Source organism: Ambystoma mexicanum, chromosome 4p (genome assembly GCF_040938575.1).
Source record: "Ambystoma mexicanum isolate Mex_15411 chromosome 4p, UKY_AmexF1_1, whole genome shotgun sequence".
Lineage (NCBI taxonomy): Eukaryota > Metazoa > Chordata > Amphibia > Caudata > Ambystomatidae > Ambystoma > Ambystoma mexicanum.
In genome coordinates, this window is record NC_090927.1 from 1,174,647,892 (window position 1) to 1,174,674,751 (window position 26,860).

Here is a 26,860-nt window from a genome sequence, read left to right on the forward strand (position 1 = left end):
GTCAGTATTTAAGCAGCTACATGCAGGTGCACAGAGCACCTGCACTGAGGTTGCTGCCAGTCCCATGTGCTTTGATCCTAGGTTTTCTTCTTTGTCCAGCTGTTTGCAGAACCTGCTCCTGTTCAGTGTCCTGTGCTGCTCCCTGCCCTGCAGCCCTGCTACTCTGCCTGCACTTCCCTGCATCCATGTGCTTCCTGCCCTGCTTGCAGACCTATGTTCCCCGTCTGCAGCCCCTTGCTCTCTACCACCAATTCTCTTGTTCTCTGCCTGCAGGTCCTTGTTCTGTGCCCATATTATCCATGTCACCTGGCTTTAGCTTTCTATATTCCAGTGATGAGTTTCCTTGTTATCTGTCTGCAGTCCTTCCCTTGTTATTCCAGTGCAGAGTTACTGTTCCTTGTTAATAGTCTGCAGTTCTGTCCTTGTTACCTTAGTCCACAGTATTAGTACTGAGTTTTCTTGTTCCTGGTATTTATTTCAGTTCACTGTTCATTGGCTGCAGTCCTTAGTTTACAGTCTGCAGTCCCGTCCTCCTGTAACCTTGTGCTTAGATTCTTGTCTTCTTGCTTATCCTCTTTCCTTACGTTCTGTCTTGAGCCTGGCTCATCTAGACTTCTTGCTCTTTTCCTGGATATTTCTGCTACAGTTCTTGCCCTCATTTGTTCTTGTGTTATTCCTTTGTACAGAGTTTGGCGGCTGGGATTCCCAGCAGGAAATCTCTGCCACTTTCCTTTGTCACGTTTCAATATTGTACCTCACACCATATTGTTAACAGTGGGCTGGTTCCTGTTTCAGAAGACAGTCACTTTTCAGTTCCCTACTAAAAAGTCCTCATATTCTTATACAACCCTTGGAACTAGGCCTAGTACTAGTACTGTTGGCCCCAAAGCCCCCTTCTACTGTTCCAGGTTTGCTTGGGGACCTGTTCGCATATAGGATGATGTTTCTATGTGCACGCCTACTGGCTGCTCCCGGGCTGGCCATGAAACACCCCCTCTGATAGACCTTCCTACGGCAGAATTGTCTTTACGAAGCTCAGCTGGGGGCCGTCTGTAGTTCAGCTGAGTACATGATGGTGGGGGCAGGGTTATTGTGCAGAGCTCAAGGATTCCTCCCATACCTCACAGGGCCCTCGCTCCTCACACCACTATGGGTTCAGTACATTCTAATCAGCGTTGGGAAATAATTTCTTTTTGCTGCTTTCTGGAACTTCCCTCCCACCCCCACATTTCTGCTGCTGTTTTGTCACTGTCCTGACATTTAGATGCAAGTGAAGCATTTTTAGTTCACTTGCCTTGTTAAGCTCATCTATTGTGGGGGCATTGATTAGTTCCTATGACTATTAGTGCAGGTGAACTTTGTTCTCCATTGTGAAATTCTCTGTTTATTTTACACTGCACTGTTCCCCTTAGAGCGAGGTGCATGCAGTGGGTGTACTTTGTGTCCCTTTAACTTTTTTTTCATAACTGTGTGTTTACTTGCATGTGTCAAAGACACTTGGTGGCAGAGGATAATTTACTACCAGGTTTCTTTTTATTCTTCCTGCATTTTTACATTTTACCATTTAAAGCCTTCTAGAGTACTATATAATCTAAACTGGCTGTGCCACCAAATTTGTGTCTGTCCTTTGGTCGTCTTTTATTGTGGCCTTCTTCCTGCACTCTCAGGGCAGGATTTTACATGTTTGGGAAGCCCTTTCAGGGGGAAAGCTACAGCTGTTTGTAGCCAGATATGGAGACTGGGAACTCTCCAGCCCTGTCCGCATCCATGCCAAAGGGCCTCATTACACGGAAGGCGGTAGACCATGGCGCTATTAGCGCCATGGTCGCCGCCGGTACCGTACCGGGTCCGCCTTGGTGGATGGCGGAATTAGCGCCATATTCCAAGGTGTGTGGGGGCGCTAATTCCGCCATCCACCATTGCCCCTTCATCATTGCCAGTTAGCCCCATAGGGCTCCATGTTAATGGTGAAGGTGCCAATTACGGTACCGCAAATTGCGGTACTGTAATTAGCACCAAGGTCCCTTTGCGGGTCCCGTACTTAATGCCTGTAAAAACCAGGCGTTGAGGGAGGACCCGCAAAGGGACCTCGTAGTAAGGCGGTAAGGGTTTACCGGTACCGGTAAACCCTTACCGCCTTCCGTGTAATGAGGCCCAAAGTGTTTCTGTTGCTGGGCAGATGTGTTGGCTGGAGGCCGACATTAACCCCTTAAGTGCCAAGGATGAGATAACTTGTCCTTTTTGGCACGTTGGCAAAGCAGGGATCGCTCAAAACTGTAATCCAACCTCTGGGCTATGTGAGGGGGAGGTCCCCCCTCACTGGCCGCCAGCTGGATTACTTTCAGTTTCACGTCGGCATGTGTAATGCACGCCGGTGTGAAAGTAATTTTCACTGCGGCAGCCATTTCGGGCAGCCGCTGTGAGAATGAAAGGTGAGTCTGCACCTTTCTCCCCTCGATCTCCGGCTGTATTTTAAGCCAGAGATTGAGGGAGGTGTCGGTGGAAAGGGGAGTTTCTCCCCTTTCCAACGACACCTTTTGTGAAAGCATTGCTGGGAGCGGATCGGGCGAGGAGCGCTCGATCCTTGCCCAGCAATGCCCAATAGATACCAGGGATCTGTCTGAGAGGCGGGGGGAGGAGGGGCTGCTTACAGTAAGCAGCCCTCTACCCCACCCAACCCCCAAAGCATGGAGGCCCATATGTGCAGAACCCTCGGGGGCAGATGGCTGATCATCTTCCCCCAGAGAGGGGGGTGGGGGGGACTAAAAAAAAATAATAATTCAACCGGGATGGGGGTGGGGGTGGCAGGGCCACTAGGCACCAGGCATTTTTTTCATTCATGAAAGGGTGGTTGCCCTTCCCCTCCCACACCAAGTGGAAAGGGGGGCCACCCCTTGTAGCCCTCCCTTGGGGCAGGAGTACATGAGGTGGCCCCCCATCCAATTGGATGGGGGAGGGGAGGGCCACCAGGAATAAGTGTGCAGGCCCCCCCAAAGGAGGGGGTCTGCAGGTTAGGGCCCCCCTGATAGTTGTTGATCATCTGCCCCCAGGGAAGGGGGCAAAATGAAAAAAATAAAAACAAAAAGGGAGATTTGGGTGGGGGGGGGCACTAGCCACCAGGGATTTATTTTACAGAAAAGGGAGGTGGCCCTCTCACCCTCACCCCAAGGGGAAATGGGGGCACCCTTAGTAGCCCTCCCTGGGGGCAGATATCTGCTCCTAGGAAGGGGCATCTGACCCCAGGGAGGGCTGAATGAGATGCCCCCCCTGCATTTGGTGTGTGGGGGGGAGAGGGTCACCCCCCCATTACATTAGAAAATTACCTGGCAGTTTAGGGTGCCCCTCAGCCCACCCTAAAGTGCAACCTGCCATTTTCAATTTTTTTGTTTACCAAACTTGCCTTGGCATAGAGGGACTCGTTGTTCTGCCAATCTGGCCCCAGGGTGCCCACACCTTATTGCCCCACCCACTGGGGGGCCTGTCCCACCATATTTGGTGGCCTTCTCCCCCCCACCCCAAATGGAGGGGGGTGTACCTCATGCAGAAGTTTGTAGGAGGCCCAGGGAGGCCTTCATGAAGTGCCCCAGCCACCCATTTGGGGTGAGGGGGGATAGGGCCACCAAAAATTGTGGAACAGGCCCCCCAGTGGGTGGGGCACTAAGCTTTGGGCACCCTGGGGCCAGATTGGCACACTATTGGGCCCATCTGTGGCAAGGGGAGTTGGGTTACCAAAGGAAAAAAGTGAAAATGGTAGACCGCATTTTAGGGGGGCTGTGGGGCACCCCAAACCGACAGGGAATTTTCTAATAGCAAGGGGTGGTGACCCCCCCACCCACAATGGAGTGGGGGCCATGTCATGCAGCCCTCCCTGAGGGCAGATATCCTAGGAAGGGACACCTGAGCCCAGGGAGGAGTGCAGGACAGCCCACCACCCTCATCTGCCACCAGGGAGGGCTACATGAGATGCACCGCCCCTCCAATTGGGGTGGGGGTGGAGAGGTGCACCCCCCCCCTTCACATTACGAAATTCCCCGGCGGTGTAAGGTGCCCCTCAGCCCCCTCTAAAGTGCAGCCTGCCATTTTCAATTTTTTTCTTTGTTTACCAAACTTGCCTTGGCGCAGATGGGCACATTGGTGTGCCAATCTGGCCCCAGGGTGCCCCCAACCCTACTTCCCCATCCATTGGGGGGCCTGTCCGACGTTTTGGGGTGGGCTTCTCCCCCCACCCCAAATGGAGTGTGTGGGGGGCACCTCATACAGCCCTCCCTGGAGGCAGATATCTGCCCGTAGGAAGGGGCAAATGAGTTTTCATTGGGGGGGGAGGGGGGGGCGAGGTTCAGTAGACCACTGGGGATGGCTTGCAAGGGGTGGCATGCTTGGAAAGTAGTGATTTGTTTCTGCTGGTGAGACCATAGGTAACACATGTTTTTTGTTTTGTTTACATCTTTTTCTATGCGAGCAGCTGCAACGTTATGGGAGTACTGTTTTTTTTAATTATTCTATGGTTAGGGCCCACTGTGAGGGGCTTTCAAATGAAGCATGTTATTGTGGCCGTAGATCTGTTGAAATTGCAGAGGTATTTGTTGTGAAGGATATCAGTGCCAAGAGGTTAAGTACATTTCTAGAATCAATATTTTGGAGAGAAGAAGTTCAGAGAAAAATTTGATCAGACAATGGGCCACAGTCCGTGGCCAATGAAATGGAAGATTTTCAGGAAAAGAATGGGGCGCAACATGCTACCACCACATTGTAGAATACAAAACAGAACGCAGTGGTAGACAGATTAAACAGAACTATCATGGATGTCGTAAGAACTGCTGGGGCAATTGGTGGTGATTAGGTGAGAGCTGTGATGGAAAGAGTTGTGCAATACAGGGTGGCACCACACAAAGTGACTGGTGTGTCACCATTTGAGGTTCTGAGGAGGAGGTTACCCATTTACAAGTTGCATCCGGAGTGGATGAGGAAGTATGGTGCCAGTTGCTGTGGAAGTGGTGAAAAGGAGAATAGTAGGCAGTTAGCCGATGACAAAGGAGAGGTATGATTGGAAGAATTGTATTAGTGAGAGGGTAATGCCCATAGGAACAACGGTGAAAGTGAGATTGTGAAGAAGAGTGGAAAAGGGTATGGTGACATTTTCAAGACAAATGGAAGTGAAAGGCTATTTGGGCAATGCTGTCAGATTGATGAATGGTGACAAGTGGGTGAAGGGTAAGGTGGTCATTTTGAAATAACCCTTATGTGTTTGGGAAATGGAAGGAGGTGTGTTATATGTGTAAATAATTTAAGTTCAGATTGTTCAGAGGTAAAAGGAAGACTGCTTTGTAAATAGTTGTGTTTGGTTATGTTATGGAACTGTACTACACTACATTCTGGATTGATCAGTCAAGCTCCAGCACCAACCTGGAATCTTTGAGTTTGGAGGAATGTTGGGGTTTGAAAGAGACAGCTGATGCAGAAGAGCTGGGCGCTACAGCAAGAGGCTGATCACGTTATTGCTTGCTGTTAATCCATATAATAAAAGTGGATTTTATCTTTGAAGCTTGCATCTTCATTTGCAATAGTGAGTAGCCTGGAGAACATAATCCTCCCACACCAGCAAGTCGGCAAGGTACGGGTAGACGTGTGCTGAGGGACAAAGGTGTGTGACCACTTGGGCTAGGCATTTAGCGAACACCCTTGTGGCTGAACAAAGGGCAGCGCCCTGAACTGGAAATGGAGACCTAACACTCTGAAGCGCAGGTAGCGGCAGTGTTTCCGATGAATAGTGATGTGCAAATACGCGTCCTCTAGATCCAAAGATGCTAGAAGATCCCCTTCTTCAAGCTGAGACAAGAGGTGCTGTAGAGTCACCACCCTGAAGGTCTGCGCATTGAGCAATTTGTTGAGGACTGGACGGTAGAGCATGTGCCTCGAACCCCCTTTTTGACTAGAAAGTACCTGGAGTATACTCCATGTCCCAATGACCTGATGGGAAATGTTTGATGGTTCCCATTGCCAGGAGCGATAGTACTTCCTTTAGTGGCAGGGGCACATGCTTCTTTAACTTTTGCAAAGGAGGAATTGTGAAGGTCTCTTGACAAATGCCAGTGTGTGGCCCTGCTGGATGAAGGATAACACCCTCTGTGGTCATGGTTTTCCACTGGTCGACAAATTGAGAAAGCCTCCTGCCCACTGGGGTGTGAACGTCGGGGCATGGTAGACTGGACCAGAGACAGGTCAGGAGTGCTTGGTTGTTGGCTGGCTCCTGGTGTGTGAGGAGCTCTGTCCGGGTAGGACTGGGACTTAGACTTATGGGTGTCTGGTACCGAGTAGGCCTGGGTCATCATGACAGGGAATGGCAGCAAGGGCTGGTAGCCTCTTGATGTTCAAGCGAAATGCGATTTTCCTGATCGAAAAGACTGGCTGCGATGAAGCAGAGTGACTAGGGAACATGCTGTAACCTCCGGTGGCAGTCACAGAGTTTTGTTTGAGAACGACTAACAGATTGAGAAGTCCTGGATGCCATGTGCCTTATACAGGCAGTAGTGGGAGTCCTCGTGGAGGTCTTCCATGTAGAGATTCTTGAGGCCTCAGATGGCACAACCAGTGGGCGAAGTGGGTGGGAGCGGTGCTCCTCTAGTTTTTAAATTTAAGTTTTACTGTTCCCATACTTTTATTTTAAAGAGAAACCATTCCTGAATGGTTTCGTTTTAAAATGAAAGTGTAGGGAGCAGTTGAAACGTGCACTTCAGTGCACTGCACGGAACGTTCCCTTAACAGCAGGCACATGTGTTTGGGAGTTTGTAGTGTGCGTGGGAGGGGGTGTGGCGATGGGGTTTGTTCCACTACTTCTTTTTGTACACTTCGACCACTGGGCACAACCCTTGGAAAGACTTAGTGAAGATGGCCAGCTAAGGGAGCCCATTCTATTGGCTGTAGGGCAATATGACTCAAAGGAGAAATAACTTAGCATAATGATCTTGCTATGGATTCTTCGCCCACAGATTCCTCATCTTGATATATATCCATCATCCAGCTCTGCTGCTCAGAAACTTTTTGACAGGAGACGTAGTGGACCTCAACTCGGCCGTCGGTCCATATTGCTCGTGCTCGATCATCGGCTCCAGAAGTGATGTCAGGCGTTGTATATATAAGCTTCAGTTCCTCCCTCCCCCACATCCCCCGTGCCTGAACACTGCACAGAAAACCAATGGGAGGAGGCTAATCAGCCTGTAAAAAACCTAACAAGATGATACATCCCAACAGGGTGATTCCACATAATTAGAAATTGTTCGTTTTATTTTTTGTAGAACAAAGATTGACACGTCAGAAGCGGTCATCTAAGAGCCATCATAAAATGTCTTCTCGTTTGGACAGAAGCATCAAGCCACAAGGACTTTCTGAGCGGGGATGGATGGGAGGGTCGATGAGAAATCGGCGGGAGAAAAATCCATAGAAAGATCATTAGGGTAAGTAATTTCTCCTTCAATGGATTTCCTTTGATAGACTCCCCAAGCAGTTAGAATAACGGAAGAGGGCAGAAAATGTTAAACAAGTAGATGCGGCAGAACTTCCCTACTAAACCGTGCCTCAGCTCCCCGTGCAATATCCAAAGCATAATGCTTGGTGAATGTATGCAACGACGACCAAGTGGCTGCCCGACATATGTCCCCAACAGGAACTCCATGCCCATCTGAACCTCCCTGCCTGTCCAACGGTAACACTCAGATATACACAAACTAATCCAACATGACAGGGATTGCTTGGTTGCAGCGAGACCTGTTTGAGAAAAAGAAATGGCCACGAAACTCGGATGTACGTGCAACATAAATGCTTAAAGCTCTTTTGGGGTCAAGGTGGTGGAACCGCTCTCCCTCTTTAGAGGGATGTGCCGGAGGGTAAAAGAACGGCAGATCAATAGATTGGGACAGGTGAAACTCTGAAACGACCTTAGGAAGGAACGCAGGACTGACGGAGAAACTTTCTCACGAAAAACAGATAGAAACTGAAGTTTGCAGCACAATGCTTGCAACTCACTAAAATCTCTTGGCTGACGTCACTGCAACTAAAAAGGCTGTTTTTAGAGACAACAGCCTTAAGGAACATGAGTGTATAGGCTCAAACAGAGGTACTATCAAATAGGTCAAAACCAGATTAAGATACCAATCTGGGACAACAAAGGGAGTTGGTGGAATCTTATTGAGGGGGCCCTTCAGGAATTGGGCCATGACTAGAACAGTGAAGAAAGAACCTAGGGTCCGGGGACGTTGGAACACAGACAAGGCCACCAAACAACCTTTGACTGTGGTAACCTGAAGGCCCATTGAGGCAAGTGACGGAAGTAACTCCATCACTGCAGTGGTGGGGCAAGAGATGGGGTCAATCTCGTGTTCCCTGCATTATGTCTCAAATCTTCTCCACCTCCATACACACAGAGATCTTGAAGACTGTCTACGTGCAGCCAGCAACACCAAGTTCCAACCCAAAGATGTCTCAGTCATCATGCCTCACCCTCTCAAGAGCCACACATGTAGATTGAGCGAATACGTGGTTGGGTGGAGCACTCAACCTTCCAACTGGGTCATGAGATCCGGACGCCAAGGCAACCGGTGAGGCAAACAGATAGTGAGTTCCAAGAGATCGTAGTTCCACGTTTTCCTTGCCCAGTCCGGGGTGATCAAGATCATTGCTGCTCGAAATTTCCTCAACCTACTGTGAACCCAAGAAATGACAGGAATCAGGGGGGGAAGGTGTAGTTGAGAGGGAAGGTCCTGTCCACCAGAAACGCGTCCCCCGGTATGCTGTTTGCTGGGAATTCCTTTGAGCAAAACTGTTTGCATTTCCTGTTGAACTCTGTGGTGAACAGGTCCACTGCTAGGGTACCCCAGAGAAAGAAGACCTCCTCTAGGACTTCCTAGCACACCTCCCACTCGTGTGAGACAGTGCTCTGCCTGCTCAGAGCATCCGTCAAAGTGTTCTCCGTCCCCACCAGATGAACTGTTGAGACCGATATTTGGTTCTCCAGTAACTAGAATCACAGTTGTATCACCTCTGTGCAGAGAGGGCAGGAGTGCACAACACCCTGCTTGTTGAGGTAGTGCATGGCCACCGTGTTGTCCATTAGAATGAGGCCATGCTTCCCTCTGAGAGACGGGGCAAAGGCCATCAGAGCTAACCTGATGGCCTGCAAATCTAACCTGTTGATGTGCCACCTGGGTTCTATTGCTGCCCAGAGGCCACTCTCATGCAAATCCTTGCAGTGGGCACCCCCACCCTTCAGAGACGCATCCGTGACCACTCAAGCCTGAGGCCAAGGAGGTCAGGAGGGTTCCCCCATCACAAGATTGCTGTGGCTGTTCCACCAGTGGAGGTCGCGGACCACTTGGTTGTACACAGAGAGGATCCGTGAGTGTTCCCAGGTACTGAGACCACTGGTCCCTCAGGAGCCACTGAAGGGATCTCATGCGCAGTCTGGCCTCTGGCACTAGAAAAATACAGGAGGCCATGAGAGGCGGAGAAAGGAAGCCGCTGGTAAGGTGGTGTGATTCTGAAACAGATGCACCATATGTGCTATGTTGTCCACTCTCTATTCAGGAGGAAAACCCTTCCCTACCCGAGTGTCTAAGACTGCTCCGATGAACTGGAGCCTCTGTACTGGCGTTAAATATGACTTCAGGTTGAGGGAGAAGCGTAGCCTGTGTAGTAGTAGGCAGGTTTCCTCCTGATGAGACCTGCCCATCTGACTTCCTCGGACCAGCCAGTCATCCAGGTAAGGAAATAAATGGACCCCGGATCTCCAGAGGTGAGCCGCAACTACCGCCATGAGCTTGAGGACCCTTGGAGTGGAGATCAACCCAAAAGTTAACTGATAGTGCTTGACCCCTATGATGAACCTTAGGAACTTCCTGTGCTTGAGATGTATTGACACATGGAAATAGGCACCCTGCAGGTCTATTGACACCAGCCAGTCCTGAAGTTCGAGAGCGTGGAGAATTCTTTCAACGTCGCCATCCTGAATTTGTCTTTCCTCAGGAACTTGTTTAGAGCCCTAAGGGCCAGAATGGGACAGAGACATCCTCCCTTTTTGGGCACTAGGAAATACCAGCCCGATCCTCTCTGTTTGGGGGGGTACATCTTCCACTGCACACTTTGACAACAGTGCTCTGCATTCTCCCTGGAACTCCTATCCCAGGTGGATTCGGGGTTGTGGGGGTCTATCCGGTGGTCTTCTCAAAAAGGGCAGACAATAACTGCACCAAATCAACTGCAGGGCCCAGGCATCGGAGGTTATCTCCTGCCACTGGGGCCAATGTCCTGCCAACCGTCCACCAACCAGTGAATAGTTGGAGGGGAAATCAAAGCGGCTTAGAGGGTGCAGGAGCCCCAGCCGCTGCTTGTTGGCCCCTAGGAGCCCCTCTGCCCCTTCCAGAGCACGAGAAACACCTCTGCCGGATTGCACGAGCTGTGCCTTTTTGCAATAGAGTACATACCGTCTATAGCCTTGGCCACTTGAGACCAAGCTGAAGACAGGCTTGGCTGACTGTGCAGCAAGGCCCAATGATATAGAGGCAATCTTAGACTCTTTACATTTTTCTAAAGTGCTCTCAGCTTTTTGACCGAAAAGCATGTCTCCCTTAAAGGGCATGTCCAGTAGCATGTTGTGGACTTTTGGGGAGAAAACAGAAGTTTTCAGGTAGGCTTGTCTCCTCATTACCACTGCCGACCCCATAGAACGGCCAACGCAGACCGCTAATATCCAGGCTCGTTTGCAATGACTGCTTGGCTAACTCCACCCCCTTCCTTCACCAGCTGTAAAAACCATCCCGCGTTGCACACTCAGGGATGTATTCAGCAGCATGCTCTACAGCTTTCCACAAGCCGAAGAAATACTTTGCGAATCCGCAGGCTATGTTGGCGGCCTCGAGTGTCATGCTGCCAGAAGTGAAAACTTTCTTGGCCAATGCGTCAGAATTGTTTTCCTCCCTATCCGGAGGCAGATTGGAAGTGGATGCCGCAGGTCTGGTGGAAATTGTGGCAGTTTGCACAACAACCATCCCTTCTGGGGGAGAGTGTGTAGCGAGGAAAAAAGGATTTCTTCTTGCCGACCTATACTTCCCTGTAAAATTGGCATTTACGGGGGGAATAGTACAAGGGTGTTTCCATAAGGAGGCTAGAGGGTCTGCAATAGCCAGATTAAATGGCAGTTTATGCTCAACTGTGGGGACCTCGTCCAGGATGTCTGTGAGCTCGTACCCCTGAAGGGGCATAGCAGACTACTTTATACTAAGGGTGTCTACGACCGTGTCAACCAATGCCCTGAACTTCGTATTAGCATGCATGTAGGGCTGGCTTTGCTGTAATTCAAGGATCCCGAAGGCTTGATCGAGTCGACGGATTTGCTAGCTTGGGGTCAGAAGCACAGAGCACCGCTTTTGCTGCCAAAGCTTGCCGGGAGAGTGGGAGGGGGGGTGCCGGACCTACAGCAGCTTGTTGCTTAAACATTTCCAACATGGATGTTTTAAAACTTTCCCACTCTTACTGAGTGGTCGGCCCTGCTGAGGACTTAACTCGTTCTGACAAGCTGGACTTGCATCGATGATGGCCGCTTCTCCTTTCACGAGGAAGACGATGAGGAATGGCTCCTAGGATGGGACGGTTTCTTAGTCTTTTTCCAATGTCTTTCCTTCCCCTTGTTGGGGGTGCGCTCCTCAGTCTCGGAAGATCGGACTAGAGACCGCGCCAGAGATTTTGCAGACGGTCAGGCCAAAGCCAGTTTCCTGGCTTGCACACGTAGGGATTTTGACTGCCTTTTCAAGCATGGCACGCAGGCCTCTGTGTCATGACTTGCACGTAGGTACCACAGAAACTTTGTGGGGGGCAGTTACGGACATTTTGGCCTCGCAGTCGCTGCATTGCTTGAAGTCTGAAACCCGGTGAGATGACATTGTGTCAAGGTTTTCTGAGGAAAACAGTAAATTTAGTACAAAGTCAGGAAAACTCGAAGTCGTGTTCCCGATGCAGTGTGCAAGCGTGTGGAAAAAGAACTGAAGCATGTGGCACAGTGAAGTGTTATATATACAACGCCTGACCTCATTGCCGGAGCTGACAATCGAGCACCAAGTAAGACATTGACGGCTGAGTCAAGGTCCACTACGGCCCCTGTCAAAAGGTTTCCAAACAGCAGAGATGGATGATGGATATCTATAAAGATGAGGAATCTGCAGGAGAAAGGCAATCCATTGAAATGACTACTAGAGCACTTAACTGACTGCAGTTTTAATTTTATAAAATGAACTGCTCTGTTACCGAGGATTCCCAGCCTAATGGGGAATAACCATACATCATGTTGAATCTGTGAAAGATCCAATGCTGCAGAAAAGGAGGATGTTTACAGTTATTCAACAGATCGTTCTTGGAGCCAATACCCCTAACAAAAAGGGGCATCCATGCTGAAGATGCGGTACTCTTTGTTGGAAGCCAGCCAGCAGTGCAGTCTCCAACCGTCACAGGAAAAAGATCTCCAAAAGGTTTTCCTCGGTCCTTCAAATCCCTGACCAGTGGAAACAATCAGTATTGACCCCTGCTTGAGATCCTGCCATTGAAACCCATCAATAGTGGCCCAGAACCATCTTGTGGGCTGACCAGCTTCCTCGTGGATTACTTCAATGCATCGGTTGTTGTTCAGCGTTCCGACTTTTGGAATCTGCAGACCCAGGAATTGACAAACAAAAGCCCTCCCCATGCAGTTGACACACTCCAGCATGATAAGGGGCCTTGCAGGATCAGCTCCTTTGTTTCTGCCACAAGGGTCAACTTTCACAATGTTTTCAAAGTGCCCATTATTGATTTTCACCTGCATCGTGTCGTGGGTCCTGTGAGGAATCGAGAATGAAACTCAGACACAAGTTAACCATGTTTTTGGTTAAAGACTTCTATTGTAAATAAAAGGGTTGGGGGAAATGCCTCTCCGACCCTGCTCCAAGAGGAATTCCCTACCTAAAACCAAAACTAAGGCTCTGTCTGTGTCAGGATGTCGAAATCAAAACTGTCCTCATGTCCAAAAGTTCTATTCTGACCCTCAAACCATAAACCAAACTATAAGGTGAACAATGGACAATTACTCACCGTAGTGACTAACAAACTCCTAGTCATTAGTCCCCTTTCCTCCATACTGTATGGGTGTCCCTCGCTAGGGACGGAAGACGGAACCCTTTTCACCAGAAAAAATGTTCTTCCCCTTTAAATTTAGAGGCACGTGGGGGCGTGGCCCTAGGAGCATGCGCTTCCCTGACTCAGCCCACTGGTGCCACTCCTCGGTCCCCATTGACACGTCGACAATAACCAGTATTATTATGGGGGAGGATGGTGGGACGTATGGAGGAAAGGGGGTTATGGACTAGGAGTACGTTAGTCACTACGCTGAGTAACTATTGATTACTCCTACGTCCCGTCCCCTTTCCTCCATACTGCATGGGCGATTACAACTGAATGTAGCCCCAGGGTGGAGAGGTGAACCTCTTTAAGAAAACAAGCTCCTTAGCCACGTCGGACTTATAGCTGGCATCCAAACAGTAGTGCTTGCAGAAAGCCGAAGGGGTGGCCCAGGTGGCCGCCCTGCTGATGACCTACCACGGAACCTGCCTCTGGAATGCGACGCCGTGGCCTTGGCTTTGACAGCGTGGGCATGCATGTTAGCTGGAAGTGGTTTGCGCTGCCCCGCATAGGCCTCCTTGATGGCCGAAACCATCCACCTTGCTAGAGAGGCCTTGGATCCCTGGTACCTGGGCATTGACAACCTCCCCCAGCCCCGAAGGTGATAGTGTGTCCAACTTGTGGAAGCTCTTGGCCCTGTCCAGATAGAATTTCAGAGCATGTCTGACATCCAGACAGTGCAAGACCCTTTGAGCATCATCCTTAGGATCAGAGAAAAACATAGGAAACACTATCTCTTCATTTAGATGGAACAAAGAGACTACTTTGGAACGAAGGACCACCTTATCTTTGTGAAAAGTAGTGAAGGGTTCTGAAGCCACCAGTGCCTGTATCTCGCTGACTCTGCAGGCCAAGGAGAGACCGACCAACAGAGCTGTTTTAATGGTGACCAGTTTGATGTCCGAAGAATTTGTACGCCAGTGCGCCCAACACTTGATTGGCAAGTAGAGCCTGGTGAGGCCCGCCAGATGTCGCTTCACACCCGGGTGGGAGGAGCAGAAGACCACTTCTGAATTCAAGTGGGCGCCGATGGCTGCCAAGCAGGTGCGGCATGTGTCAATTTGCACCCCTGAGTGAGCGAGGAGCACAGAGAAGGAGAGCCCATCATCTAACATAAGGGGGTCGATCTCCTTTGAGTCGGCACAGTGACAGAACCGAGTTCATTTACTCTTGTACTGGCTCCTAGTAGCCTTGCTCCTATCGCTCCGAATGATGTCCAGGTTAGCCTGAGACAGGCTCAGCTGTTTCAGTGTGACCTGCTCAGGAACAACGCTGCGAGGGCTAATTTCTGTGGAGCGGGTTGGATGACCCTGCTCCCCTGCGGTGAAAGAAGGTGAGCTGGGCCCAGCAGCACGTGAATGGGAGGCCTGTCCGAGAGGCTGAGAAGCTCCGAGAACCATGGCCAGGCCAGCCACCACAGAGCTATCAGAATGACACGGAGGCGATATGATTCCCTTATCTGGCAGATCGCTCTGTGGACCAGGGGTGTGGGAGGGAATGCATACGCTGTCATGCCGTTCCATTGTAAATGGAATGCGTCACCCAGGGAACCGAGGCCCAGCCCCTGCCAGGACGCGAACTGCTGGCACTTCCTGTTGGCCCAGGAGGCACAGGCGAAGAGATCCACCCGAGGATGCCCCCATCTTCTGAAGATCCCGAGCAGGACCTGATCCTTCAATTGCCATTCGTAATTGTCTGCTCCCAGTCTGCTGAGCCTGTCTGCTTCCAGGTTGGCCTCCCCAGTTTGGTGGATGGCCTTCAGGTAGATGATGTTCTCCAGGGCCCAGTCCCACATGCTCGACCGATAGGCTGCACAGCGGAGGGGACCTGGTGATACCCTGCTTGTTGACATAGTACATGCTGGTGGAGTTGTCCGTTTGAATGAGGATGACCTTGCCCAAGTGAGCAGGAGGAAAGCTTTGAGAGCTAGCCAGATAGCCTTCAGCACCAGCCAGTTGATATGAGACTCCTGCAGGGACCAGACTCCATGGACACTGTGGCTGTCCAGGGTGGCCCCCCCAGCTTTCCACGGAGGAATATGTGGTGACGGGGACCTGAGCTGCTGGCTGCCGGAAGGGCTTGCCCGTCCTCAGGTTGCAGTCCCTGGACCACCATGTGAGGTCCGGGTGTAGAGAAGGAGGAATGCTGACAAGCTCTGCTTGAGAGCCCCGCTCCTGAATCCATGAGGCTGCGAAGTACAGCTGCAATCTCCTCATCTTGAGTCTTGTGTGGGGTACGGCCAGTAGAACTGCTGCCATGATAACCAATAAATGCTCGTACCACCAGGCCGAGGTCCCCTCTCGGCTGAGGAAGTGACACGCAGCCCCTTTGATGGCCTAGATCTTGTCCTCAAAGGGGAAAACTCTCTCGGAGCTTGTGTCCCAGATGAGGCCCAGAAAGGTCAGGCTCCAAGTAGGCTGCAGCTGAGACTGCCTGAGTTTGATAGAAAATCCCAGCTCGTGGAGAACTGTCATAAGAGCAGAGGAAGAGTGATGCACCGCCTCCGGAGATCTCGCCCTGATGAGCCAGTCATCCAGGTATGGGTAGACTTGGTGGCCCTGAGCCCAGAGGAGGGCCACCACTGCATTCATTAGTCTGGTAAACACCCTAGGGGCCAAGTTGAGGCTGAAGGGTAGAACCTTGTATTGGAAACAGCAGCCCATGATCCTGAACCGCAGGAAGGATCGATGAAGTTGCCAAATAGGGATGTGTAGATAAGCGTCCTTCAGATCCAGGGAGCACATCCAGTCTCCCCTGCACAGTGTCTCTGCTATGAGTGCTGGTCGTAAACATCTTGAATTTTTGAAAAAGGAGGGAGAGATTGAAGCCAGCCTGGTTCTTTGTTTGTATGGCAAAAATCCTGGAGTAGAAGTCCAAGCCTCGCTGGGCAGGCTGGGTCGTCCACTGCCTGGCTCTCGACGAGCGACCGAATTTCCGCCAACAGAGTTGCTGTCCCAATCTGTGGGAGTGGAGGGGAGGAATCGATAGACGGTACCCCATGGACAATACGGATAGGATCCAGGGGTCAGCGAACTTCTGACACCAAAACTGTGCATCATGCCTTCTTTCCCTCTGAGGCTGTTGCGGAGGTGGGGGACTGAAAGAAACCCATGCTCCCGACCCCCTTGTGTTGTTTGCGCTGGCGCTGACTAGGAGAAAGGTCAGACTATCTAAACCTACATTCTTGGAAGCCCCGGAACCCACCTAACGCCTGCCCCTTATGGGAGCGTTGATGCGACTGGGTGCACGCCTACGGCGTGGCCTTTGTAAGTATAGGTAAAGACTTGGCAGTTTGGGAACTGTTGTTCTTTTTATCTAGCTCCTCATCGGTGGAGGAGTGAAAGGTCACCACCCCCGAATGGAAGGTTCAATATGCGCTCCTGGACGTCTGAGTTGAATTTAGTAGCCCGAAGACAGGCAGTTCTCATGTCCGTGGCGCTGCATATGGCCCAGCCAGAGGTGTCAAAGTGGGCCGCTGACACTGCTGCAGTGACTTTGGCAAAGTCTGATGGCATGCCAGTTGATGGTGCCGGGGGGGCGGGGGGGGTTGACCGGCTCAGGCCCCGGTTTCATACCCTGAGGGGGGCAAAGGCGGGAGAGGCGAGGAGGCACCGAAGCAGCTCCCACAGGCCGGCGCGCAAGCCATGGAGATCTTGTTCAGGGATGACCAGGAGTCCTTGCACACGGTCCACAAGGACGTTGAAGAGGAAGACGGCGACAACGGCACAGGGCCTAGTTTTCCTATTCCACCTTCTCAGCCGTGGGACAATTTCCTTGGAAATTCTGTCGAGCCTGCACACCTCTGTGCCGGAGATCCAGATGAGGATGCCTCCGGCTCCAGCACCTGGGGTACCTCAGGTCCCCGATCAGCCTCAGACCCCACCTCAGGTCCCCTATCCCCCAGCAGACCCAGAGAAGGGGACGGATACAGCCACGACGACGAAGACATTGTTGCAGTGGACTGGGAATCTCCACATTTGGATGCTCCACATAGGGTGGCCCCACCGGATGAGGTGGGATCGTTCGACTCCATGATCTCCAGAGCCTCCAAGCTATTTCAGTTAGTGGCCGAGGAGACCAAGAAGGAGGGTTTCTTGTACCAGAGGTGCAAGGCCAAGAGGAATATGGTCATGGTGGTGCCCCTTCTGGGCGACGTTTGGGAAGAGGGCCTGGCCCTCATGAAGAACCCTTGCAAGGCTCTAGCCAAATGGGACAGGCTAGAGAAGAAATATCGGGTGCCGCGCACCCAAGTGCCAGAGGATGCATCCATCGCCGGATTCAGTGGTATCGGCGCCAAAAGAAAACAGTTGGCTAACCAGTCCTTGTCCTCTTCGGTCCCTCCGGACAGTGAGAAGAAGAGGATAGACGCCATGGGGAAGAAGGTGATTTACACCGCAGCGTCCACTATCAAGGCGGCCAACGTACTGGCGTTACTAGCCAGGTAACAGAGGGAGTTGTGGTACAAGCTTGGGTCTATTCTGGAGTTCCTTCCCGACGATAACAAGACGGAGGCAATCACTCTCTTCCAGGAAGGGGAGGAAGCATTTGATCACGCTATCACAGTGGCATTGGGCGTCGTCGACACAGGGATCCAGCAAATGGGGAACAATGTCTGCCTTCGTCACCAAGGCTGGATGAAGTCCACAATTTCCACCAGGAGGTCCAAGCGAAGGTGCTGGACATGCCCTTTGACTGAGAGAACCTATTTGGGAAAGTAGTAGACTAGTCCCTCCAGGCTATCAAAGTGGATACAGAAAAGGACCGTTCCCTGGGCACCTTCCAGCAGCACCGCTTTTGTTTTCGCTCCTCCAGAGGAAAGTCTAGCAGATCTTCAAAAGGCTTCTCCACATCGTACCGTCAGCCTTCCAGATCCACAACTCAGGAGGTCAACGGAGGCAGTTTCCATCACTCCATGATGTCTTGTACCACCAATTTAGCCTCAGCCAGTCCTGCCTTGAAACGTGCTTGGCTCTGCACTGGAAGTTCCCGCCAAAGTCTCTGGTTAACGGCTGCCAGCATGGCATCCGCGTTGGATTGACGAAGGTGCAGTGAGGCGTTGGAATAAAGCTTATTTTCGTAAGCCTCCAAGATCTTCTCCTCCTTGCCTAACAGCGCAGAGGACAAGGTGGCCGAGGACGACTGAGGCTTTGAGTTGAGTGACGCTGCAGCGATCACCGAAGAGTGCAGTTGAGGGTGTGCCGACAGCAAGAGTGGATCCCCCTACATTTGCATATACTTGGCATTTAGGCGGTGATTGACAGGCTGGGCCGAGTGGGGCTTAAGCCACCCCTTTTGGCCAAGGGGATAACTTCCTTCTGCATTGGGATCCCCGTTCTAGCCACAGGGCGTAGAAGGAGGAACTCTGCCAGGATCAGCACCTCCGGTTGTTCGACCTCTGGTTGAGGAAGCCCCAAGTACTCTGCCAAACCTGCGAGCCGGTCACAGAAAGCCTTGGCTGACGACGGCATGTCGAAGTCCTCTTCCTCGTCAGTGTCCACCAGGGTGTCTGGCTAGTCCGGAGCGCGTGGAGGAGTGCTGGGCACTGAGGGCTGCAGTGTGGGGACCGGAGCCGGGGCTGCAGCAGAGGCTAGTGTGGAACCGCCTGAACTGTGGGAGGCTGGGGAGCCGGAATCAAATGAGCCAGCAAGGGCAGCAGGGGCTGCACCGGGGCCTATGGCTCTGTAGCCGTAGGAGGGAAGACTATAGGTGCAGGCAGAGGGGCCGGAGGGAGCATGTCCCTTATCACATCAGAAGGATGGCCCCCAACTGAGGAGATCTTATGAGAGTGAGGAACTTTTCAAAGAACCCATCCTCACAGGCCTCATAGGCCGGTAGGGTGGCAGGTGATGTTGACGGGATAGCGGGTGGCAACTGAGGCCGGAACGTACTCTGTCTTGCCAGTTGTGGGGTAAATCTGCTATGCGATGCTGATGGATATGATGTAAGCCACGTACCTGGTTGACACCAGTACCACCTTCTAACTCGTTTTCCCACCTGCTTCGCTCCAAGTGGCTTTCGAACATTTTGTCTGGTGTGGCGGCCATCGTGGTGCTTGGCTCACCAGGCCCGGCCTCCTCCAGGAATCTTGAGCATGAGACCTACCCTGCACATTAAGACGGGCCTGTTAGGCGTGTGGCCCTCAGCGGTATCGCCGGTAGTGCTACGTGCAGGCGCCTCCTCAGACATTTGACCGGTACTAGGGCATATGCCCTCGGGTGTACACCTGGTAAAAAAAAAACTTGCGGCCCCTCAGAAATGTCTCCGGAAGGATCTAATGACCCCTCGGCCTGGCAGCCGGTAGCTGAAATAGCCTCGGTACCAGTGCTGGTGTGCGAACCTGAAAGGTACCTCCCGCTCGGGCGTTTCTTTGGGAAGGAGTCGCCCTTGCGGGGTGCAATGGAGTAAAGCGGCCCTATCTTGAGCCTGGACTTATGTCTGACAAAGTCCTTCAAGTCCCCTGGAGGCGACTTTTCGAAGAGCTCCCTCCACCGAGCTAGCCTGTTCTTCAGAGCACGCGGTGTAAGCGCGTTGCACGCGGTACAACCTCCAATCCGTGGTCGGGGCCAAAATAGCAGAGGCAAAGAGCATGGGGATCGGACATAGGGAAGAGCCCCTCGTAGGCTGGACACCTGCTGAAGACCGCTGACGTCGACATGCGGCAGGGAGGAGTGTGGCCCCAGAGGACAGAGTACCTGATTGATAAAAAGAAGACAAAAAAAGACAGAAGAAAGTATCTGGGGAAGAGCGTGTGGTATTACAAGGCCGAAACCAAACCGAGAAGCGCTGGTGAAATTGGACCGTTCCAGTCGACAAGGAAGGGTACTGGGAGATGCACCAGTGGGCAGAGTCAAGGGAGCGCATGCTCCCAGGGCCGCGCCCCTGCACACATTTAAATTTAAAGGGGAAGAGCATTTTTGTTCTGGTGAAAAAGGTTTCGTCTCAATTCCCTAGTGAGGGATGCCCATGCAGTAAGAAGGAAATCGGATGGGACGTAGGAGTAACTAAATGTCTTTAACGGTAGGTGTTTGCAAAAAGAGTTTGTAAAGGAAGAATTAATAGCTCCAACAGAAACATTTTCCAAGGATAAAGAGTCTTGGTTCCAGAGGGTGGCTTCCTTTCCCAGGATTCCCCCTCAAGACAAATTATTCTTTGTCTTACAGTTCTTTGTCTTGGCCCACAACAGCACTGTTATTTACAAAGCTACTTAGCCTTGTAGTTCCACTTCTTACAAAAGTTCCTTCTTGTCTGGTAAACACAGTTCTATCACTATACTTGCAAATGCCTGGTTTACACTCCTGCCAGAGCTTCTTATATTCACATGACGTTTATCTTTACTTCCGCAGTTGTCCATACCCTTTTTGGTATAATATATCTTCTTGATAGATCATTTGCTTGGGTTCCTCACGTATTTGCATTCCATGCATTCACATACTGATGGGGGTCTTACTCGCAATACACTCTTTCATTTTTATTTTTTATTTGTATTGGTTTATACAAACTTTCACAAAAAAAAAAAAAGAAAAAGAAAACACAAAACAAACTACATCACACTCCATCTACGTCAAATCTACGTCAAATAGTTTCCATTCATTTTTTAAAACTAGGTGTCCATTTTCCATTTACCGTTGAGACACTCTAAGCATCTCGCTCTGAGTCCCATTTGTTAGCGGCAAGACGTTCCTTCAAGTCTCTCAGGAAAACTGTTAGTGCAAACATTAATTTTCGGTCTGTCCCATTGAACCAGGTTTGCCACCAAGCGTCCGCACTCAACGTTTGATGCTTGTTGATAATCGGGCTCGGGATCTGAGTCGTAGGGCTCTGTAATTTTGGGCAAAATAACGTTAAGGTTTGAGTGTTTCAACATGTAATTTACAGAATCAGCAACTCAAGACTAGGTCAACATTTTGTGTCCATGGACTTAAGCGTTTTTTAATGAGCAGCACATTGAGTCTGAACTGCATTTACAGAGATCTTCATTTTTGATCAGGAAATCGAGATAAGTAGTCTTGCAACTCGCCATAGGCTCTTGCTTCGCAGGGGACCTCTTTCAAGAGCAGATAGTTTCGTCTTGGGTCACATGTTTAACACCAGTCTGATCTCCATAGTTTTTTTTTGCTGCATTAGGATTATATATCAATGTTGTTAAGTCAATATCATGTTCTTCCAGGACTTTGAGGCATTGTTTGTTCCACATAGATAAGACAGTGTACACCCTATCATTGCCAGGCTTATGTAATATTTGCACTTGGGGAGCAGGTGTTAGTAGCATCGTTTTCCTAAACAAGGTTAGTAGATTCCAGCATATTCTTGCATGGATTGAAATTAGTCCTAATTCATAACGTATGCATACACTCGGTGTTCCTTTCAGTAGTTGAGGTACCCTAGTCAAAAACAAGTTTTCCAGTGAGCCCCACAGATCATATGAGTATCCAAATGTGTTCTCCGCACCGTATATTAGTGTTGGTAACACCCTTTGTTGATAGAAGGCAACAGTTGGTTTTAATGAGAATTTTCCATACTGTTTGTTTATGATGGAGGCTTGACAAGCCAACTGCCGACACTTATTTTTCCCCGTTTCTGCCCATGGAGCATCGTTTATGTTGGCGCTGATCCTCATACCTAAATATTTTGTGTTTCTTATGATGTTTAAATTTTCTTTTTCAAGACGCCACACCTGTTTGTTTTGTCGGTTCTTTTTCCCCCCCATCGTCAAGTTATGGAGAATCATTATTTCAAATTTTTGTTTGTTAATTTGGAAATCATTGTTTGACACGTACGTTTCGAGGATATCTAATTTGCGCTGTAACTCAATGGGAGTCATGTCCAGTAATATTCAATCATCGGCGTATATGAGCCAGCTGACATGCGATCCGTTGATCTTAGGTGGAAATGCGGGAACTCCATTTAATGCATCACCGATGTCAGATAGGAACAGACCGAAAATAATCGCTGCCAATGGGCATCCCTGTTTTACACACTTATAAGTGTGAATTGGGACGGATAAGGTCCCACTTTGGTCCAGTCTGATCTTGACGGTAGTGTCAGTGTGGAGTTCTTTGACTGCATCCAAAAGGCTCGATGGACAATTCCAGGTGCTTAACTTTTTCCACAACATTCCTCTGTTGATGCTATCAAAAGGCATGGGAGAAGTCTAGGAATGCCAGATAAACGTTCTTGTTTCTCAATCACCGCCTTTGCTTTCCCTCCTTCTGTTACTTTAATTACGATTGTTCGTATTTGGTGCTGTCGCCGAAATGCCCCGGGGTCTCCACTGTGCTTGGGTTGACTCACCAGGTCTTGTTGGCATTCTCTGTCTCGTGTGCGATCAAGCGGCAAAGTTGTACCGCCGGGTTTCGTCTCGAGACTGCTCTCTTTTCGCTGGTGAGTGCTTGGCTCCGCCACACCGGTTCATGCTGCCAAGCTTCTCGAGGCGCAACGTCTTTTCTGAAACAGCAGCCGCCTCTAAGACTTTGCATCCGGTCTTCTCCCTGGCACAGGTATTTTCCAAAAACAACTAGAAGGTCATTGAGCTTGTGGCTCCTTTTGCTCTCCATTGCTCTTTCACTCTTCCTCGTCCCAGTATTCGGCCGATTGTGGGAAAAGGAGTCCATTGTTGACGGTTGATGTAAATTGCTTGGAAAATCACTTTCAATAGTTCTGAATGGTAAATCAGTTCTATATGATGAATAATTAGAACTGGAAAAGGTGGCCTTACAGTTTCCACATTTTCCACCAAGGAGGGAAGTGTGGTCTATATGCTTTTGGGAAAGGTTTCATCTATTCTCCTTAGAAGGTGGTGTAGACTTATGGCAATAGGCCATGAGAGTATATGGTATAAATGGATCATCTTCAAGGGCAAACGGGGGGATACCATGTCTCATCCAATGAAGCCATGGGATCTCCCCGGAGACTGTCTTCCCCATGTGATCCTCCCTTATATAGCCGCCCCCAGGGGCAGGATCAGGTATGCCATCCCCTGGCCACATGGGAGGCGGTTACCGCCGGGAGATGATTGGATTAACCAAAGTCATCTTAGGTGGTTACCAAAGTGTTGCTCCTTTCTTCATTGTGCCAGGGTCGCTCAAGAGTCCAGTCCGAGGAACCAGCTCAGCAGAGCCCACAACCTCTGACTAGCCGGACCAAAATCGAGAGGCCGAAAGTGACCCTTGCACTCATGACCATTGGACTGCTTTCAATGGAACCAAGACAGAGCACAGGGCCGAACAATTTCAGGTGCTGCCAGAGTGAATCGGAGTACAAGTCTGTGCTGTACCTTTTCCTTGCCAGACCATGATCGGTGGGGTTCTGGCCAAGGATCCTCCCCTGGGCTTCTTCTAAGGAGGTTGGATTGGGGGAATCTCTTAAGAACTTTCGTACAATTGTCCTACTCATTTGAAACACTTACAGGCTGCCTGTTGGCTTTGCCAACACTTGTTTAGACTCCTTTAAAGACTTGTAGGCTTCTGAAAAGAACTTTATTGGGACCGGTGTCTCGAAGGGCACAAGACCCCACCTTTTCAAAATAGGGGAGAACAATTAAGTGTAGTGCTTTTTTTATACGGCTGTGTATAGTGCTCCTTACTTACCTTGTTCTTTATTCGCTTGCGTGGTTACAATATTTGCTAAGATAGTTTTAACTGTGTTCAAAAGTAAAATGTTAGTGCCCTTTAGCCAGAGCACCACAAACGTGAATCTGTATAGAATGGTGGTGTAAGTTTAATGTAATAGTCACCTGTGGTTTTTAATATCTAAGAGTTTGTCCAAGGCCTAAATAAATAATTGTATTTGTATACATTCTGCCTTTACTATTAGGTTAAGAGCTCTTTGTGGGTGCTTAACCAAACCCTTCACCACTCTCATGCTCTCCAAAATCTAAGCCTTGCTAAACATTAGTGTCTTCCCTGGGCACCACAGTGGGCTCTCAGAATCTGACCACATGGCCAAATCTGAAAATCCATCTAAAAAATCAGGGTCTCCGTTTATCCCTACCTTTCCCTATTATGGCAATAATAACTGGTTCGGTGGACTTCACCGGTCGGTAACAGCCAGGGGCCCAGGTTATAGGCTGAGTGGAGCAAGGTCCTGAACACCAGGTCCTGCTGCTGTTAACGGGCAGGTGAAGCCCAGCAAACCTTTTCTGATTGCCATTAAAACCCTGGGTTTCTAATCCGGAAACCTGGGCAGCTGAATGAACGGTATGTCTTGCATGGTCCCGTTCAAAGAAAATACCGACTTAAGATGGCCGCAGTGGAGACGGAAGGCGGGGCTCCATGAGGAGCCCCTCTTCCATTTCCACAGCAGCCAGCGGGCCGGAATGGAGGTTGGAGCAGCGGTTGCTGCAGCCAAATCAATAAGGTGACTGGGGTAGGGGGCATGGAGGGGGGAAAATGGTGACCGGAGGGGAGGGTGATGGGGAGATGGCAGGGAAGCAGCAGTCAGGCTGCTCAGAACGCGGGCTGAGATTGTGGGATTCAGACTGAGATCCGAGCAACCCCACTGTTTAGCTCCCCACACTGGGTGCTAATAAAGCAATAACACCCAATCCGGCGGGCCAGATCGTGTGGGAACAGCCAGGGCCCAAGGTATATGCCCAAGAGCAGCGAGGGCATGAACGATGGGTCCCAGGACTGTTACCATCCGATCCGGCAGGCCGGATCTGGTGTTATTGCTACTAGCGTCTGAGTTTTAAATCAGGAAACCCAGGGTGCTAAGAGCAAAGTAATACTAAAGATGGCTGCCATGGATCTGGAAAGTCGGGGCTCCATGGCAGCCAGCAAGGACACAGAGAAGCGGCGGGGACGCTGCATGCCGAACAAAGATAAGTGGGGTTGGGAAGGAACGAGAGATCGGAGGTCAAGGGAGCGTGGGAAAAGTTGGCTGGGCAGGGGAAGCAGCAATCAGGCTGTTCAGAACGCAGGGCGAGTTCTCATGTGCAGGGATTTCTCATGTGGAGTACTATCCAGCGAGGCATGGGACTATCTCCTGCTACGCAGTAGAATGGGGTGTCTAGTAGAAGCGTGATGCAGTAGTGACACCAGAGGATTTCATGGTCTAGTCAGACCTGAATTACAGCAGGTAACTCGATATGACCAATCCTTGGTAGCCGCCACCTCGGGCAACCCAAGATAAAGGGCTCCATGTGCTAAGGGCATCACCAGTTTGGTCCTGTTTAGGCCTGAAAGGTCCATCGGCCAAAACCCTGAGCATGCTTTTAGTCTCTGTAATCTGGCACAGTAAGCCCCACACCCTTGTTCACCCCTTGGTTCCGTACCCCACACTATAACCTATTTAATCTCTTCCTCTCACGTCAGTCCTGTTTTTCCTCAAACTATACAACCATGTCCCCTCTTCTATTCCCACTCCCTCTTCCCATCATCTCTTACATGGCGTCCTGGTCCCTCCTCACTTGCATCCTATGCATTCCAATCTTTCTACGACATACATTCCCCCCCCCTCGTCCACCCCGAAGGAATGCCTCACTTCACCCTCTCCCTCCTCATGCCTTCTAAACTCACTCTCGGCCTGTGGAATGCTCGCTGCAATAAAACCACCACCCTTGCTGACAAATGGCTCCCATTGCCCTTCTCACTATGATGGGATTCACTGAAAACATTAACCCACCCAGTCATTGCAGCAATTTTAGATTCCATACAGACGTCGCTATCTTCTCCCACTTCCCTTGCCTAAGAAAGGTGGTGGAGTGGGTATAACGAGGCACACCATCAGCTCCTAATGCAGTGCTACCTGGGCTGACTTCATTGTATCATCATTTGAACACTTCTCAGTTTAATTTCTTGTAGCCACTCTCTAACTCATCTTATCTACCACCCACCTGGCACTCACTTCTCGACCAACCGACACTTACTATTTGAATATATTCCACCTTCAATCTATTCAACCAACCAACCAACCTGGCCAATAATGTGGGCGACCTCAACCTGAAGAGCTTGTCTAAGGCCCACCAACATCTAATGCACTTCTTTCGCTTCGAATTATCACTGGTCATCCTACACAAAGTCCCTACCAACAGTCATGGTAACTCATTCAACCTCCTCTTCTAATTCTCATCTCTCAATTTTGTGCCCCCCACCCCCAAATGCTACCAGGTGATAATTTTAAACCTAAAACCATGGTCTCCTACCTTGACCAAGTCAGATGCTCCCGCCAAGCTGACCACCACCCCCCACCAATCCGCATCCAGTCTATATTTTTGGCAGCAAATACTCAATCAAAACTGCTCTCAGACATATCACCAAGTTTCTCGTATGTGCTCACCACTCCTACCCCTCCTCCATCCTCATCCTACTGTAGCTCACTGCCACCATTGGCACTGTGGCTCCACCATTCCTCCTCTGAACTCTTGGCTTAAAGGATACTGTGCTCAGTTGGCTGGCTTTTCTCACTGCCTCTTCTCCAACTCCTACTGCTGCAGTGCTTTCTCTCTCCCAGCTTCATTTGGGCATCCCTCGAGGTTAAGACCTGTGCCCACTCCTCTTACCCTGTACACCTCATTATTTTGTAAACAGATTTCCTCCTTGATAGCTCATTACCATCTCTTTGCTGCTTACACCCATATTGAATTCCTATCCCTCTTTCAGCCTTCCCCTCAAAATCTCCAAATTCATTAATGTCCCTCTAACATCCAATACTGCATCACTCTACGATG

At 50.3% G+C, this 26,860-nt stretch overlaps 1 protein-coding gene across 1 annotated transcript in view; it reads right to left on the reverse strand.

Moving 5' to 3' along the window:
- IGF2R (insulin like growth factor 2 receptor) overlaps positions 1 to 26,860 on the reverse strand; it is a 2,762,372-nt gene that overhangs the window by 584,144 nt on the left and 2,151,368 nt on the right. The gene's annotated exons all lie outside the window — the stretch shown is intronic.